This window comes from Capra hircus (genome assembly GCF_001704415.2).
Source record: "Capra hircus breed San Clemente chromosome X unlocalized genomic scaffold, ASM170441v1, whole genome shotgun sequence".
Lineage (NCBI taxonomy): Eukaryota > Metazoa > Chordata > Mammalia > Artiodactyla > Bovidae > Capra > Capra hircus.
The window spans coordinates 5,851,483-5,864,629 of NW_017189516.1; positions in this window are offsets into that span (position 1 = coordinate 5,851,483).

The window sequence follows — 13,147 nt, forward strand, 5'->3', positions numbered from 1 at the left end:
CAGATCACAGACTTTCAAGGGACTTTTGACCTATGCTGTTACCACGTACTTTTGTTTGGACCACAAGTTTGGAAACATCTAGCCTTGCTAGGAGCTGAAATTTACAAGAGCATGTTCAGGAGCTCCAGGAATGACTCTCAGGCCAGGGGCCACTCTCTTGGCTGCCTGCCTCAGGGGACAGTGACCTGGAAAGGGGGTCTGTCTCCATCCCCATCTAGAGCTGGGAGAGATGCCTCTGATAGAAAGAAACCATGGCTACAAATGCCACTTTTTTTCTCTCTTACAGATGGGAGCTAGCATTTCCACTTCCATTAAAATGTATTTTTAAAAAAATGGAACAAGTTTGATCTCCAGAGTTTACAAAAGACATGTCTGATCTTTTTCTGTGATACTGAATGGCCAGGGCATCCTTTGGAAGATAGGGAATGCTGGCCAGTTGAAGGGTCTCTTAATTATAATACTGTTTTACAATTAGGCTAGTTTTGTAGAAAACAAGGGAAATGGGTAGAAATACCACATATGCTACTCTTTTTCTGTCTGAGACATGCCAGACTTATGTCTTAAGGGTTCAGATTTGAGTGCAAAACCTTCAGCTCCCTCCTGTCCTCTTACTATGCCCCTGTATCCAGGGCTCCCTATTGAACAGTTTGAGAATCAGGCCACCCTTCCAGGAGGGATTGCCTCAGTCTTGGTAGAAACTCAAATAGTACCAATTGCAGTCAAAACTATTTAAAGGATCCAAAAAGTACATAGAAGCCTTTATAGGACTAACTTTATAACCTTACTTGGAGAGATGTAATATATGCCTTGAGACAGATGCAAATACCCTACTCAAAAACTCAAATTTTGAGGAAAAACTGTTGCCTTTGGAGATGAACAGCTTGGTAATAAATCAGCAGAAAAGGGGGAGGGTGAGATAGCCACCTTCCATACTGGAAATTAGACAGTCCCCACAACAGAGTCAGTCAGGGACTATAACATAGCTAAAAGAAGATGGCGACCAGGGTCACTTTGTCAGATGTGTTCTTGAAGGACTCTAGTGGGTGCACACTAAGACTTTAAACTATGCCAAGTTGACAAACAGAACAAAAGGGAGAGAAGGAAGCTCCTGGTATATTCCTAGATAGACTACAAGAAGCCCTTCACAGATTCACTGAGATTGATTCCTAAACTGCAGAAGGAAGAATTATCTTAAAATATCGATTTCTCACTCAGTAGGCTCCAGATATCCACTTTAAGCTAACAGACATATGTACCAAAACAGTCTTAGATGACCTACTACAAGTGGCTCAGACAGTTTATTATGGCAGGGAGAAGGAGGAGAAGAGGTAGAAAAAGACCAGGAAAGACTGAAGCCGTAACAATGACTTTCAAATCCACATTGAAACTGCCAGAAAAACTGCCCAGGGGGACCCACGTGAAAATGGATGGACTTGATATTACTGTAGAAAGGAGGGGTACCTCAAGCAGGATTGCTCTCGGGTGTCTAAGCCTCCCCCAGCTCCATGTCAGGTCTGCAAAGGACCACACGGGAGAGGAGACTGCCCTCCAAGGTGTAGGCCCCAGGGGTTGGACTCTCAAGACAATCAGGACTGAAGGTGCCCAGGGGTCACCACACACCTCCTGTCCTAATTACACCTGAGGAACTCTGTATATTGATAATTGTGGGAGCCAATCAATTTCCTTTTAGACAACAGGGCAACATACTCTATGTTTGCTGAAGCCCCTGGCCCACTTTCTCCCTGATACACTTCTGTAATGGGACTGTCTGGATGAACCAAATGTTATTATTTTAGTTGTTCTTTAAGATGCAACCAGGACTTTGCTGTTTTCACATGAGTTTCTGATCATGCCAGATTCTCCTTCACCCCTTTGGGGAGGGATATACTGAGCAAGGTCTGTGCCTCTGTTTTCATGAACATGGAGCCCTCTCTGCCTCTCCCATTAACTGAACAAAATATAAATCCTAGAGTGTGGGCTGATGGAAAAACTGGGTTGAGCACAAATGCTATTCATGTTGCTGTTAAGCTCAAAGACCCTCACCTATAAGAAAGGATTAAAACAACCATTGAGAATTTAAAGGAGCAAGGTCTGTTAATTCCCTCTCACAGTCTATGCGGCATTCCTATTTTGGGTGTAAAAAAGTTAAATAATAAATGAAGACTATTTCAAGATTTACAAATAATAAATAAGGCTGTGGTTCCTTTATACCCCGTGGTACCTAATATTTGTACTCTGTTGTCTAAAATTTCTGAACAAGTCAAATAATATTTCAGTCATTGATTTGACTTTCAGTCATTGATTTGCTTTCTTTTCTAGAAGGGATGAGGGCCATAGGCCCTGAAATAATTAAGCCTACACTAAATTATCCTCTACCTATGACTTTAAGAAAATTGAGAGGATTTGGGGGCATCACAGGCTATTGCCACATTTGGATTCCTATGGGAGAACTTGCTCAGCCTTTATATAAACTTATGACTGAAACTCAGCAGGCCCAAACCAACAAGCTGGTTTGGTCTTCAGATACTCAAAAGGCTGTTAAAGCTCTTCAAATTGCTCTCTTGCAGACTCCCACTTTGAGCTTGCCCACAGGATCAAAGTTCAGTTTGTTACTGGGAGAAAAAAGGGTATTGCCACATTCTTTAAGGGTAATTGCTACTATTGTTTTGTTAATGCCTAAAGCTCTTAAGTTTACTAATGGGCAAAGTCTTTCTGTACTGACTTCTCACGACGTGAATAAAATCTTTAACTTTAAGGTTAATATTTGGATGACAGTCAGCTTTTTACATATTAGTCATTGTTGTTAGAAGAACCAATAATTAAGCTAAAAGTTTGTGGAAATTTAAATCCTGCCACTTTACTTCCTGAGAGGGAAAATAAAACAGCCAATCATGACTGTTCCCAATTTCTAACTTTAAACTATGCAATTCATGTAGATTTAATGGATACCCCATTAGACAATTCTGACTTGGAAATATTTACAGATGGCAGTTCTTTTGTTTGGGATGGGAAATGGAAAACTGGTTATGCTATGCTGATGGCTGGACAGGTTTCAGAAACAAAGTCTCTCCCCTCAGGGATGAATGTTCAGCTATTGGAGCTTGTAAATCTGACCCAAGGTCTAGAGTTAAGCAAAAGACAGTGAATAAATATCTACACTGATTCTAAATATGCTTATTTGACTTTACATGCTCATGCTATAATATGGAAAGAAAGTTTAAAACATAAGCAGGAACAATCACAATATACTGAGGAAAAATTAAAAAGATATAGAAAAGAGTAGCAAAGATTACTGATAAAGGATAGTTACAGTCTGAGAACAGCTGATTAATAATTCCTGAAAATGCTCAATGAAAAATTCATAAAGGTTTACACCAGTGTTTTCCTAAAGCATTGTAATTAAATAACTATGTAACTCAACTTTTAGCTTTTCAACAGGGACATTACAGGAACTCAGGGAGGTGACTTCTGACCCAGTCTCTGAGTCAAACAAACTGCTGTTTGAGCCAGGAACCAAGATCTTGCTAAAGACATTGGGATCTGGGAAGCGATTTCTTGAGCCCCTCTGGGAAGGCACCTACCAGGTTAATTTTTCTTCTCTCACAACTGTCAGGGTGCCAGAAATTGATTGCTGGGTGCATCTTGACCCAAACTAAGGGATGTCATTTTATGTCTGTATTCTCTATTCTTTTACTTTTTACTTTTCAGATAGGCCTGATAATCTATGTGGGCTTGCTTCTATTGACTCCTAAAGTCCTGAGTCTGCTGTTTGACCCTCAAGACAATGACTTTCTTTCCTGGGCTCATTCCTATGCTGCATTCCACAACTGGATTAATTGGCGGGTCTGCAGTGCACTCTCCACCTCATCAGGTGGGTGTCTCCGCTTCAGGGAAAGGACTTTCCCCAATTCTGATACTACCTTCACCAACAACAGTCATACATGATGCCTCTTCTTAATGTGATGACATCTAACAATCCTAAAATGGACTGTAACACTTTGTACCTTAACTATGGACATAATGTGACTTTTAACTTTGCTAATTGTTCTGTTTTTGCTGTTTTCTCCCTGCATCTGTAATTGTGTAGCTGAATTTATTTCTAGCCACATGAAGGCTTTTAAGTTACAAATGCTTAAGGCTCCGATGAGTCCCACAGCCTCCTCCAACTACTACTTGCGGCCCTGGATTAGAGGTCCTCAATATAAGGGTAATATTTACTTGGAAATCTGCCTTTCATCAAGATTCACATCAGTTGTTTTATGGCCCAAGATAACACCTTGTGCCAATGCTGTCTCCAACTGCATGTTGTGGGTGAGGGGCATAGCGTAGCTCTCTCAGTTTTGAGGTGCTTCCTTTCTCTGATTCAGTTCAGTTCAGTTCAGTCGCTCAGTCTTGTCTGACTCTTTGTGACCCCATGAATCACAGCACATCAAGACTCCCTGTCCATCACCATCTCCCAGAGTTCACTCAGACTCACGTTCATCGAGTCAATTAGCAGCTTTCTAATGTGACAGTTGGACTGTGAAGAAGGTTGAGCGCCGAAGATTTGATGCTTTTGAACTGTGGTGTTGGAGAAGACTCTTGAGAATCCCTTGGACTGCAAGGAGATCCAACCAGTCCATTCTGAAGATCAGCCCTGGGATTTCTTTGGAAGGAATGATGCTGAAGCTGAAACTCCAGTACTTTGGCCACCTCATGCAAAGAGTTGACTCATTGGAAAAGACTCTGATGCTGGGAGGGATTGGGGGCAGGAGGAGAAGGGGACAAAAGAGGATGAGATGGCTGGATGGCATCACTGACTTGATGGACGTGAGTCTGAGTGAACTCTGGGAGTTGGTGATGGATAGGGAGGCCTGGTGTGCTGTAATTCATGGGGTCACAAACAGTCAGACAGGACTGAGCAACTGAACAGAAGTGAACTGAATAGGCATATAACTTCTTGCTAAAAACTAGCAAAGGAGCACTCTTTCTGTCCCCTTTTGATGTCTATGTCAGAAGCTTTCTCTATCTCATATACACTTTAACAAAGCTTTCTTACAAAAAAAGCTCAGAGTGATCAAGCCTTATCACTGGCCCCAGATCAAATTCCTCTCCTCTGGAGGCCCAAAATCCTGGCATCGTTCACAGCCTGTAGCAGCAACCTTTCAGTAGGACACAGCTTAATGACTGAACAACAGCAACACTAATTACACACATTTATAGTAATAGTTGAATTATGTTAAGCATTTCCTATATTCTAAGCACATGTGAAACATTTTTCATGCTTATACTTAATCTCCCAGAAACTTTCTTGGTGTAGTACATGAATTATGATGTCTTTAACTGCTAGAACAGAATACCTATGTAAACATAGCTTAAAATACTTACAGTTTATTTTTCACACATAGCAAAAAATGTAGAACTAAGGAATTTTCACATTTTAGAAATTTACCAGCTCAATAAAGTCAGGGCTCTGGGTTGATTTCTGTGATTTTTTTGGCTCTCTCCTTATGGATGCAAGATAGCTGCAAATGTTCCAAAGGTCATGTCCTCACAAAACAGCATTCAAAGATAAGAAAAGAGGAACATGTTGCATTTTTACATTTCTCACATTTTATTTATAATGAAAACATTTCCCAGAAGGCTCCAGTAAGCTTCTACTTAAATATAAGACAGATATGGCACGTGTCATTGACCCAGGCTTTTAAAATGTGGATGTGGCATTTTCAATCTTTTTAATGGGAAGTACAAAGACTTATTCTGAAAAGAGTAAGATAAGTGGCTGTTGCAAGGATGAGAGACAGAGCATTTCACAGATAGATATTGAACTTGGCCACATAAAAGATATGTCCATTTCCTAATGTTCAGAACATTATTGAATGTGTGTTATTTGGAAAAATTGTCTTTGTATATGCAATTAAGTGTCAAGTTTTAAGGTTAGATCATCATTACTTATCTGAGTGGGCCCTTAATGCAATGACAGGTATCCCTTTAAGAAATAGAAGAGAAGGTACAGGCTCAGAGAGGGGGAAAAAACAAAACATGAAAATAGAGGCAGAGATTGCAGTTAAGTAAGTAAGTCAGTGACTCCCTGGATCCACTAGAAGCTGAAAGAGCCAGGATTCACCTCTATTTCTTTCCAAGGGAGCATAACTCTGCCAGTTCTTTTGGGATTTCTGAATTGCAGAACTGCTACTTCTAAGTCACTTCAGTTGTGTCCAACTCTGTTCGACCCCATAGACGGCAGCCCACCATGCTCCCCCATCCCTGGGATTCTCCAAGCAAGAACACTGGAGTGGATTGCCATTTCCTTCTCCAATGCATGAAAGTGAAAAGGGAAAGAGAATTTGCTCAGTCGTGTCTGACTCTTAGCGACCCCATGGACTGCAGCCTACCAGGCTCCTCCGTACATGGGATTTTCCAGGCAAGAGTGCTGGAATGGGGTGCCATTGCCTTCTCCGATCTTAGATTAAGGACTATCTTAAGAATTTAAAACATAGTTAAAGTTCAGGCTAGAATTTCTGCAAAAGTTTGAAACTGCATGTGCTAAGTCACTTCAATCATGTCCAACTTTTTGCAATCCTATGGATTGTAGCCCTCTAGGCTTTTCTGTCCATGGGTTTCTCCAGGCAAGAATACTGGAATGGGTTGCCATTTCCCTCTCCAGAACTGCAGAACTAGGAGAGAATAAATTTCTGTTGTTTTAAACTTCCAAGTTGCTGGTATTTATTATGACCATCCTAGGAAACTTACACAGATTTAATTATTCTCCTTTGATAGGTGGAGTAAATGAAGTCTTGAGAGGTTAAATAACTTGTGTGAGATCTCATAGCTGGTAAATAGAGGAAGTAAGACTAGAGTCCAAGATTTCCTTACTCTAAAGTAAGAAAATATTACTTACTCCAAATATGTTTAACCACTATACTAGTTCTATACTTTCTTAAATAATAATAACAAAAGTAGTAACAATAGTAATAATAATACTTATTGAGTTCTTACCATATTCTGGATGCTATACTTCACGTATGATATATACATGCACAATGCCTAATATGTGTATTTCAATATGATTTTATTGTTCTCTCTTAAAATTATTCTTTATTGCATTCAGTAATATAAACAACATATGAAGGTCACCAGGACAGTCATCTTCCCAGAAAAATTTCTAATAACATGATTTCTTGTCCCAGAATCAAAGAGTTAGTGGGGTTTTTGTGGGGGAGCAGAATAGGTAATGCAGGACAAAACCTTGTATCTGTTAAGTGGTATCTTGCCAAAGTATTGGTTTTAGCTACAAAAGCTATAGTCAAAGTGAAACTTACATTCAACTAATTATGCACTTTGTTTTATAAATAATAAGAACAGAACTAGATGAAAGTAGAAAATTCTCCAAAGATTTAGAATTTGAAAATGTTTTAGGCAATATCTTGAAAGTGAAAAAAATTAATCTATGAATCAACACAAATAATCACCAAGTGGCTTCTATGTGTCTATTCCTATGTGGAACATAAGGGAGAATTGTAATAAATTCCTTGGGCCTGTCCTTGTAGAATTTTTTGGTGAGTTTATAGGTATCAACAGTTTAAATTTATGATATGTTTATTTTTCAATTAATACACTACTCTTTACAGAAAAAAATGAACACTAACAAGATTTTGGGAAACAGAGCAATAGTTTCAAGTTGATATACTGAATAACGATAGCTTATGGTGAATGGTGTTGGATTTGTGATCTCCAAAGGAGAAAATTTCACTTCAGGACCAAAGATGTGGCTTCAGTCACTCAGAACTTTGTGTGGCAAGAGTTTTATTAAAGTGAAAAGGGATAGAGAAAGATTCTGACAGGGACATCGGAAGGGGTCAAAAAGAGTGCCCCTCACTCTTCTTAGCAAGGCATTTATGTACTTTTTCAATTGGAATATCTCAAGGTTGTAAAGGTCTTATCAGACCCATACCCACAACAAACATCTTAAGATAACGAAATTAGCCAGAAGGGAGAAGCATGTCCTTGACCAAGATACATCCTTGTTATATAATCATTACACAGAGCTTAAGAAAAAATTAACCCTTGAGCAAGATATATTGTTTTGTTGAATAATCACTAGCACTGGGCTTAAAGAAAGTGAATTCCGACTCTTTGCGATCCCGTGGACTGTAACCCACCAGGTTCCTCCATCCATGGGATTCTCCAGGCAAGAATACTGGAATGGGCTGCCATTTCCTTCACCAGGGGAATCTTCCTGACCCAAGGATCAAACCCAGGTCTCCTGCATTACAGGCAGACGCTTTAACCTCTGAGCCACCAGGGAAGCTGTGAAGAAGGGCAGAGCACCATACAAATAGTTTCATTTACATAGATTAGAGGAACAATATCGGAGTATAACATACTGGTTTATCAAGTAGGTTCTGAGCCCAAAAGGCAGAACAGACTTGAAGACAGAGTTTGGGGTAAATGCATCGTATATTAGCATAGCTTAAGATAAACGTTTCCATAAGAAAAAGGCATTGGTTATCTCTAGGTTTGAGAATAGTTAATTTCAGGTGAAACCAGGTGTCATGGCAACAGAATTTCAAGAGAAACCTCCTTTTAAATGTGTATAGAGAAGGAAAAAAATATCGCTAGTTTGTTTCCTCCTGCCGCTTAAGAGAGATAAAAATGTCTGACACTTGCAGGCTATTTCCTCCATTTGGAGACCCCTGGCCTTCCTGCCTGTTACCCTCTCATTCCCCTCTTTCCTTTTAGGAGAATTATATTGCCTAGAAGAAACTGCTTCCGAGCTGAGAATGGGTGTTGTCCCTAAATTGGCGAGGCAACATATTCTCTTAATCGTCATATTGAGGATATCTGATCCAGGGGCCCCAAATAGTAATTGGAGGCAGCTGCAGCAGTAGCAGGAGTTTTAGCAACCATTTGTAACTTGAAAGCTTTAATGCGGCTAGAAACAAATCCAGTTATACAGTTACAGATGAAGGGAGCAAACAGTAAAAACAAAACAATCTGAATTATTGTAATTAAGATAGTTGTCCACCATGGGGAACTAGTTAACGTCTCCCAAAGTGAGGCAATTGAGGCTTCAGGAGTATCCTTGGCCTCAATCATCTTGTTCATGTGTTTAGTAAAATGAGTAACATTCATGTTCATATCAGGTATATATGTACAGCACTGGGTATGAATACTAGCACATGTTCCTCCTTGCACAGCTGTCAGAATATCTAAAGCCAATCTGTTTTGTAAAACCACCTTTCTAATTTGGGCTTGTTCAGCATTAAGAGCTGAAATAGCCTTTTGAGAATCTTGTAATGCCTGTTGAGTAAAATTAGTTAAAGTATCCACTCGTAGCATAACATCTGTAGTTCCCAAAGAGGGAACAAAGACTGCAGCCAAATAATCATGCCAATGAAATACAAACCTTGCCCACCGAGTTTTAAGGTGGGATAAATTAGCAAGCTTTTCTGGGAGCTCTGAAAATATAAAGCCATGAGTAAAGGCTAAACCCAGGGTGCAGTTAGTATTAAGTGAAATAGATTGTTGTCATAGCAACTCAATGGCATCCCACTCTAGCACTCTTGCCTGGAAAATCCCATGTACGGAGGAGCCTGGTGGGCCACAGTCCATGGGGTCGCGAAGAGTCAGACACGACTGAGTGACTTCACTTTCACTTTTCACTTTCATGCATTGGAGAAGGAAATGGCAACCCACTCCAGTGTTCTTGCCTGGAGAATCCCAGGGACAGGGGAGCCTCATGGGCTGCTGTCTATGGGGTCTCAAAAAGTCGGACAAGACAAGCGACTTGGCAGTATAGCAACTCAGAGCTTAACAAAAAAGTCTTATGTGACTAAAGGAATGTGGAAAAAAAATTATCCCTTGCTCCTCCTTGAGTGTCCTGGACATCTTATCAGCCTACCTAAGAATTAACTCTTAATATATGATGTAGCTTCCACTCTTAAAATTAACCTTTAAAAATTCAAGAAAGTATATTCAGAAAATTAAGAAAGATATGAGTATACTCAAATATAGGGAAAATAAATCATGGAAAAACCTATGAAGAATCCCTGAGAAAACAAAATCAAATAGAATTTCATCAAAGAAAGAGCCCAGAATTTCACAGAATAGGATGCTAATGGGAGACTGCTAATGTAAAAAACAAACAAACAAACACAAAACAGTAAAAGCAACAGCAAGGAAGTTCCATGAAACTAGGATGGAAAGACATTGAGAGAAAAGTAACTGGGGATTCATAGAAACAGAAGAGTGCAGCAAGGCTAGCTTATACATGAGAATTCTCTCACTAATTCCTTTATGATTGAGAAAGCTGTGACAAGGGGTTCTATCTCCAGGAGAGAGAAGTGCTTTAGAATGAGAAGGCACAAGTGTTCAGGAAGCTATCTATGCTAAGGAATAATATATATATTATATATTATATAATTATATATATATAAGGAATAATATATATATTATATATTATATATTATATAATTATATATATATATATATAATTACTCGGAGAAGGCAATGGCACCCAACTCCAGTACTCTTGCCTGAAAAATCCCATGGATGGAGGAGCCTGGTGGGCTGCAGTCCATGGGGAAAAGTCGGACACAACTGAGCTACTTCACTTTCATTTTCACTTTCATGCATTGGAGAAGGACATGGCAACCCACTCCAATCTTCTTGCCTGGAGAATCCCAGGGACGGCAGAGCCTGGTGGGCTGCCATCTATAGGGTCGCATGAAGTCAGACAAGACTGAAGCGACTTAGCAGCAGCAGCAGCGTGTATAATTACTATATAACATTATATATAATTATATATATAAATCGTTATTTCAATTATTTTATTATAATTATTAATATTTTATTATTATTATTGGGTTTCCCAGGTGGCACTAGTGGTAAACAACCTGCCTGCCAATGCAGGAGACATAAGAGACACATGTTTGATTCCTGGGTCAGGAAGATACCCTGGAGGAGGAAATGGTAACCCACTCCAATATTCTTGCCTGGAGAATCCCATGGACAGAGGAGCCTGGCAGGCTACAGTCCATAGGGTCACACAGAGTCGGACACAACTGAAGCGACTTAGCACACATGCAGACAAACATTATTATTGCTATACATTATATATAAATCTCCAGAAGATCAATCGTAGTGGAAAAATCTAGTCTATTTATCCCTCTCTTGAAAACTGTCTTCCTTGTGCCTCAGAGCAGACTATATAATCAGAGTCAGTTGATTGTCTTGGAGTGAATCTCACCTACAAGAATGAGTTCACAATAAAATACAGGACAATTGAGACATGTGAACACCACAAAAGGGAGACAATACACACCAAAGGAAACAGAATTAAAATGAAGCAGGCAGAATAGAACTTAAAAATAAGTATTGAACATACTTAAATATAATTATATTTAGCTATATATACTTATAATTATACTTAAATGTAAAAGTAATAAGAGAGGGTATGGGCTCTGAAGCAAAAATGAATAACCATAAAGTAAGATTAATATACATAATAAAAATTTTTTTGTGGTTAAAAACCCAATAGATGGTTTGAATAGTGGAATAATCACACAAGACTAGATAATTAATAATCTAAACAATTTGGCTAGACAGTTTTAAAATAGTGTAGCACAAATTAATGAAGAGATGGAAAATATTTATAAAAGTTAAGTTAATGAACACAGAGAATGAAGATATGCCCATTTTTATCTAAAAGTAATTCTAAAAAATAGAGGAATAATTTAATGCAGAGAAAATTTCAATCAACAAAGAATAACTCTTCTTCAAAAGAATATGGAATGTTCTTAAAAATAGTTCACAAGGAAGTTCGAAAAATTTCAAGGAACCAATTTATAAAGATCATTTACTCTCACTAAAATGCATTAAATCAAGCAGGATCCTCTATTACCCACCTCGCAGAGTAATGGAAATAAAAGCAAAAATAAACAAATGGGACCTAGTTAAACTTAAAAGCTTTTACACAAAGAAGGAAACTATAAGCAAGGTGAAAGGACAGCCTTCAGAATGGGAGAAAATAATAGCAAATGAAGCAACTGACAAACAACTAATCTCAAAAATATACAAGCAACTCCTGCAGCTCAATTCCAGAAAAATAAAGGACCCAATCAAAAAGTGAGACAAAGAACTAAACAGACATTTCTCCAAAGAAGACATACAGATGGCTAACAAACACATGAAAAGATGCTCAACATCACTCATTATCAGAGAAATGCAAATCAAAATCACAATGAGGTACCATTTCATGCCAGTCAGAATGGCTGCAATCCTAAAGTCTACAAGCAACGAATGCTGGAGAGGGTGTGGAGAAAAGGGAACCCTCTTACACTGTCGGTGGGAATGCAGACTGGTACAGCCACTAGGGAGAACAGTGTGGAGATTCCTTAAAAAGCTGGCAATAGAACTGCCATATGACCCAGCATCCCACTTCTGGGCATACACACCAAGGAAACCAGAATTGAAAGAGACACGTGAACCTCAGTGTTCATTGCAGCACTGTTTATAATAGCCAGGACATGGAAGCAACCTAGATGTCCATCAGCAGACAAATAGATAAGAAAGCTGTGGTACATATACACAATGGACTATTACTCAGCCATTAAAAAGAATACATTTTAATCAGTTCTAATGAGGTGGATGAAACTGGAGCCTATTATACAGAGTGAAGTAAGCCAGAAGGAAAAACACCAATAGGGTATACTAACGCATATATATGGAATTCAGAAAGATGGTAATGATAACCCTATATGCGAGACAACAAAAGAGACACCGATGTATAGAACAGACTGTTGGACTCTGTGGGAGACTGCGAGGGTGGAATGATTTGGGAGAATGGCACTGAAACATGTGTATTATCATATGTGAATTGGATCGCCAGTCCAGGTTCGATGCATGGGACAAGATGCTCGGGGCTGGTGCACTGGGATGACCCAGAAGGATGGGATGGGGAGGGAGGTGGGAGGGGGGTTCAGGATGGGGAACACATGTACACCTGTGCCAGATTCATGTCAATGTATGACAAAACCACTACAGTATTCTAAAGTAATTAGCCTTCAATTAAAATGAATATATTTATTAAAAAAGAAAAAATGCATTAAAACTATAAATCAATATCTTCCCAAACTTTAGAATCTTATGTTTGGGAAATATATGT